The following is a 7,021-nucleotide window of genomic DNA, read 5'->3' on the forward strand; positions in this document are numbered from 1 at the left end:
CCTCACATTCCCCACTCTCACTTCTTCCTGAGTTTCACCACCCACTTCCATGGGAGTTTCTGAGGAGGAAATATTTAAGCTGTTCTCTCCTTTCCATGGTGCATCATCTCCACTTGCAGTAAATAGCTTTGTTTCTCTGAACTTTAATTCTAGCCTCGGATCAAATGCAGCTTTTAACGAAAGCCAGACTCAGGCTCCAGAGATTCAGTCCCAGCCCTGGTACTGATCACAAAGTGGGAACTCAAAGAACAACAAGCAAGGCCTTATAGCTTGAATCTAAGATGTGTACGGGGAGGTTAAACCTGTGGGTGAGGCTCATGGCTTAGAGCAGCGATTCACTGGGTAGTGAGCAGGAGGAGTGAGGGGTGGGATGGCCCCTTGGGGAACATTGGCAATGTTTGGAGACATTATTGATTGTCATGCTTGGGGGGAGGGTTTGCTACTGGTACCTACGGATAGATTGCAAGATGATGTTCAACATTCTACCCTGCACAAAACAGTCTCCCACAACAAAGAATGATCCGGCCCAAAATGTCAATGGTGCTGAGGTTCAGAAGCCTTGGTTTAGAAGGAGATACTTTGGAAAAATAGACTAAGGACAGATTATTGAGGACAAGCCTAAAGGGAGTCACTGAAGCCTTTTGAAGAGGAGATGTGACATTCCATGCTGTGCTTTTGAGAGATAATCCAGGAGACCTAGGCAGGGGCCAGTTAGGAAGTCATTGCAATTAGAATTAACTAGGTGAATTCCAGAATTAGGGCAACGCAAGAGGGAGTAAAAAGGAAGTGCTAGATGAGAATTTGGTTTTTAAACAACTTCTCTACCACTCATTACCTCCTATCCCCTCAAATCCATTGTTTGTATTATGATTATATAAATACCATCCATTTCTGAACCAAGTAGCATATTATGAACACACTTTCTTTCATGTACAGCTTTTATTTTTCAAGTTTAATAAATTCCTTACTTTTACATTTATTTAATTACATTGTACAGGAAAAATACAAAACAACTTCAGGTTGGCATTTACATTAGGGAGGGGTAAAGGAATTGGATGACAGGGTTGTTTTAGAAGTAATTATAACATTTTATTTTGTGGAGAGGAAAATAACTCTGACTCTGGTACAGCAGAAATGTTTGTTGTACTATTTTCTGAATTTTATGTGTTTGAAATGTTTTATGTTAATTTTTGTATACAAAGAAAGGAGCTGTGATATTAGACATTAACAAGGTATAATTGGCAAATATTTTCAATTTACTGAATGTGAAAGTAGAAAAAGAAGAGTAAAAAGTGATCATTAGTGTTTTGGGCCTAATACAGTAGAAGTATGGGAATGATCATAAGGGTAAGCACTGTAGAAAGTAGACAAGCTTGTGAGTGTGTGTGGGTGTGTGTGCGTGTGCACATGCTGGGGGTGGGGGAGGGACTGCCAAGAAAGATGAGTAATCTTTTAGATATGCCAAGCTCAGTTTCCTACAGTACATCTTTGTGGAATTTGGCCATGAGCAATCTAGGTCAGGATTCAAGATCAAAAGTCAAGGCAAGCCTCTGAGCCTTGGGCAGCCTCTACTTGGGGGAGAGGTGAGCCAGTGGATCTGTAGGAGCAGCCAGGGTTCCCAAGGGAGGGTGTAGAGTGAAGAGAGACAGTCTAAAGACTGAACCTTGAGAAGTATCAAATTTTAGGGGCTAAGGAAGAAAAAGATGTGTTAAAGAAAACGAAGGAGAGATTCCAGGAGCTAGAAGAGTACAAGAAGAATATGTTGTCATGGGAACCAAGGAAGAGAAGATTTCTGAGAAGGAAAAGGCGAACGACAGTGTCAAAGGCTGTGGAGAAGGAAGAGGGTTGGGCTGAGAGGGGGCCACTGGATTTGATGATAAGCAGTGCAATGGGGAGCCTTAAGAAAGCAATTTCAGTAGAGTAAGGGGCCTCTTATTCATTCATTCAAATCTATTTATTGAGTCCATACTACATGATGGTGCAGTGCGAGGGTCTGAGGAAATGAGCTAAAACAGGATTCCCTGCCTCAAGGAGCTCACAGTCTAGTGCTGAAATGTACAAACCAATACCATGCAACGTGGCAACTCATCATTTCTATAATAGAAACATGCACGAGGGGTGATGGGATCACATCAGGGAAGGCTTCCTAGAGGAGGTGACATTCAAACTGAATTTTAAAGAATGAAAGATGACTAGGAATCAACCGTGTGAATTGGGGATGAGAGTTGGTAAAAAGGGAGGCAATTTTCCAGACAGAAGGACCAGCATGAGCACAGTCTTAGAGCCGAGAGATCTCAATGGTGAGTCTTCAAGAAGCAAAAATAGTTCAGAATGGTTAGAGTGGCAAAAGATGAGCTCTGTCGAGCTATGCAGTGGCCAGACCAGGAAGGCCCTTGTGCATTATAATGCAGCATTTGGACTTCATGCTGAAACTGACCAGGGGCGACCAGAGCTCCAGGTATAGGACTGCCTCAACTTGTTCAGGTTTGCTTTCTAACAAGGTTGCTTAGGGCAGCCCACACCTTTAAGTCACTGAGTCTGGTATTTAGTGAATATTTAAAAACATTTGTTGAATTAACAAAAAGATGTAAAATCAATGAATCTCAATCATTCATTCAAGTAAGTAAACTTATGCAGTAGAAATGTAGAGCAGGAATGAAGTGGAAGTAGGATAGTTAGGCTTTTTGCCTATTTTCCCCATTTTAGAAAATAGCCACATTTTAAGATATGTAATCATAATACATACTCATTACGGCAAATGTTAACACATAAGAGTATAAGAAAGTCAAGTCACCTAAAAATCTTCCCCACTGAGACAACCACCATCAACACTTCTGTGGCGACTTGTTTCCACATCTCTTTATACATACACAGACATTCACATATCTACATTTAAGTGAAAGAGATCAAAGCTTATGGGTTTTATTATGGATATACTTTGTATTGCTTTTGTTGGGAGTGGAATGGGGACATTTTGACACATTTATCTACTAAAAGAAGTGTCAAATGGAGGAAGACAAATGAAACACTCAAGAGAACAGACATGGAGGCACAATCAACAAAATCCAGAATATGGAAATTTCTTCAGAACAAATTATTAGTTTTTTCCCACAAATAAACTGCAAGAGAAATAAAAAGATGAGAACAAAAATCTATAGCTCACGTAAGATTAGGTAAACACATCAACCAAATGCAATGTCTGGTCCTTGTTTGGGTAACGATTTGAATAAACAATTAAAAAGAATTTTAGAGTCATGTGGCATGCTTGAGCCCCAATAGGATATTTGATATTAAAAAAAAAAAAAAACTACTGTTAATTTTTTACATGTGATAATGATGTTGTGGTTGTTTTTAATAAGAGTCCTTTACAGATATACTGAAATATATATGGATGAAATACTAATATCTGGGATTTGCTTCAAAATAATCCAATAGGGGTGTGTATTGAAGGTTTACTGATGAGAGAAAATCAGCCGTGAATTCATGACTTATAAATAGGTGATGGGTATGTGGGGTTCATTGAACTATTCTCCCTATATTTGTTTATGTTTAAAACTTTCCATCACAAAAGTTAAAGAAAAAAGAAAGAATAAGGCAAGAAAGAAAGAGGAATAAAGAGAAAAGAGACTGTAGGAAAAGCAGAGAGAGAGAGAAAAGAGACTCCTTGACTGCAGGGCTGGTTAGGAGATGTGCGATGGGTTTCTGCTTTAGAGAATGGGAATAAAACATCCTCAGAGACAGGAGGGAAGGGTGGACACTGGGAACTGGAGGCAGAGAAGAAGAAATGGAGGGATTTGCTCTCTCATGGGTTCAGTGAGGCAGGCAGCACAGTTATCAGCTGAGTACAGGAAGTGGTTCCAAACAGGAGCTTAAGCAGAGCAGGCTCAGGTGATCTGCTGTGGGGACAGCAAGTAGGCTGACAATAGGGCTGGAAAAAGGGATTGTGGAACACTTTAGGGGGCCCTGCTGAGAGGAGGCAGCATGGATTGGACACGGAGCTGGGTAGCACAGTTAGGACTTTAGCACCAAGCTCTAAAGTCAGCAAAGGAGAGTAGAGAAAATAGCAGATTTTCCCAACTCTTTTCATCCTGGTGGCTTTCTCTCTTTCTTCAATGTTCCCAGTATTCAGTCTTAACCATGCAATTTATTACTAGTGTCTACACTACTATTTAAGAAATAGCTACATGTAATTTGCTGAATATGTGCCAGGCGCTGTGCTACAGTGTAGACATTAACTCATTGAATCCTCACAACTATACAAGAGAAATGGTATCACCTTCATTTTACCCCCTTATTTATTCAAAAATAAATTCAACACCTACCGTGTGCCAGGCATTGAGTATATTGGGTGTGCCGTGGTAAATAAGACACTTACAGATTCCTGGCTTCATAGAGCCTGCCATCTAATGGGAGTGACAAGTTAAAGAATTAATTACAGAAAAGTGTATATTTAATTATATTTGTGATAATTGCCATGAAAGTAAAATAGGTAGTGCTATGAGAGTGTACAAGAAGGACATCTAATCTTCTCAGAGTTTTCCCTGAGAAAATAATATTGAAACAGAGACCTGAAGTATGAACAGCAGTGAACTGATGAAGAAGCTTGGGGAAGAACGTTCCAAGGAGAGAGAGGTGAAAACCCAGAGGGCTTAAAAGCCCTCAGGTAAGACGGGTGAGCATAGGTGGCAACTCAGACAAATTTTGTAGTCTTTAGGCTGTGGAACTTTGGCCTAACGGCAAGGGAAAGCTAAGGAAGAATGTGACATTATCATATTTATAGAGGACTAGACGGTAATCCAAGAGAGAGAGAAGATAGAGTGGAATCTAAAGATATTCAGGATGCAAATTCAACCAACAGAACCTGGTGATTGACAAGCTCAGAGCACTTATGTCCCAAGTCAGAGGTCATGCAGGTAGCTAGTCAGTGAGAGAGGAGATTCTGAAGCCTAGACTCTTCAGCAGTTTACATTATTGACCACCAATATTGAATTGAATATTTGTGGAATGCTTACAAGAACAGCATTCCACAGTGTTTTCACTGAGACTTTTTTCTTTGAGGAAATAATAACAGCCAAGGTTCTTTAAGGTGATCAATTCAAGACTCAGAAATGACAGCCTGCTGTGGTGAATGGATTGGCATTCACTTGTTTTTCCCTGTTGAGACGGCCCGCAGCGCCTGAATCATGGCCCACGTTGAAAACAACCAGCTCCATCCATGTGGAGAGGCAGCCCAGTGTGGTGACGCAGTTGAAGTTTAAGAACCCTAGCTTGAATTCTGACTCTTGGCTCAGTTTATATGCTATGATAACATGCAAGGTGTGGAGAGGAACCAAAGATTTAGCTACATAGCAAAGCTAACCAAGAACCAAGGCTCAAGTGGGGTGTCCTTGGATTTCCAAGCTGGTCTGTGCACATAGCCAGCTGAAGAAACAGATCAGGGATTGACATCCAAATGAATTCTTAATGTATCTACTATAAGCCACAGACCCAAAAGACTGAAAAGTCCTAGGGCATACATTATCTCATAAAAATCCGTGCAACAAATTGCACTCCTATTACTTCAACCTTCACGTTATGGTCCCTCATGAGCTGAACAAAACAGAGAAAATCATCCAATCCAATCCATTCATGTTACAGACAAGAAAATAGACATCTGCACAGTGGAAGTGATTTGCCCAAGGATACATAGCAAATTAATAAGAGAACAGGAACTAAATTCCTTGTCTCCTGGACTCAGGGCAGTGTTCTTTCTGCTAGATCAGCCTATCTTTTCTCGTATACAGTCTACCTGGCGCACCCAAAGCAATAATCCTGAAAATAATTTATCTATGTAATAAACATAAATTGAGAGTCTAATTTATGCCAGGGACTGTTTTAGCAGCTGGTGAAACAACAAGGAATAAAATAGACAAACGTCCCTGCCTTCATGGAGCTTGTTTTCTAGTAGAAGAGGCAATGAACAAGATGCATAGGTATAGTGTAGACTATGTTAGATAGTGATGCGTTTTAGGGGTCAAAATTACCTCAAGGTAAGGGCATATCAAGTATTGGGGACAGGGTGAAATTTTAGATAGAGTGGCCAAGAAAGGCCTGACTATGAAGACATCTTTTGAGTAAAAACCCAAAGGAAGTGAGGGAACTAGCCATGCAGATAACCAAGAGAGAGCATCCAAGCAAAGGGAAATCGAATGAAAGAGCTCAGAGTTGAGGGCATGCCTGGAGTGTCAGGAAACAGCAAGGAAGCTAGTGTGGCTGACCTGGAGTGAATGAAGGGGAAAGGATTAAGAAATGAGGTCAGAGAGGACATTGGGTAGAACCCATGTTTGGACCTGTGAGTCAAAGTAAGGACTCAAGTTTTTATTTTGATTAAAATGAGAAGTCATGGTGAAGGGGGCGGGGCACTGAGTGACATTGATCAGGCTGGTGTGTTGAAAATAGGCTAAAGGGGGGACAAAGGCAAAAGCTCAGAGATCAGTTAGGAAAATATTGCAATAATCAAAGCAGAAGCAGATGGTGGCTTGGATCAGAGTGGTAGCAGAGGGTTTGGTGAAAAGTAATTGAATTCTGGATATATTCTGAAGGTAGAACAAATAGGATTTGCAAAAAGGCTGGAAGTGGGGAAGGAGAGACAGAGGAGTCAAGGTTTAACTGAAGGCAACTATGAGGGATTGGAATTGCCATTAATAAAGCATGTTGTGGGGGTTGAGGAGGATTTCATGAGGTCATTTTTGGACCTATGTTTAATTTAAAATGCCTGTTAAACATTCAGGTGGAGATATCAAGTAGGAAGTTGGCTATGTGAATCTGGAGTTTATGGGAGAAATCCAGGCTGGGGATACACACTTGGCTGCATATGGATGGTATTTAAAACAAGGAGAATGCATGAGATGGGTTAGGGAGTGAGCATAGATATAAAAGAGAAGCAGTTCAGGTACTGAGCCCTGGAGCATGTTAACATTCAGATGGCAGGGAGATCCAGGTGACCCAACGAAAGAGACAAAGAAAGCATTCGGAAGTCTGG

This window comes from Equus przewalskii, chromosome 13 (assembly GCF_037783145.1).
Source record: "Equus przewalskii isolate Varuska chromosome 13, EquPr2, whole genome shotgun sequence".
Classification (NCBI taxonomy): Eukaryota; Metazoa; Chordata; class Mammalia; order Perissodactyla; family Equidae; genus Equus; species Equus przewalskii.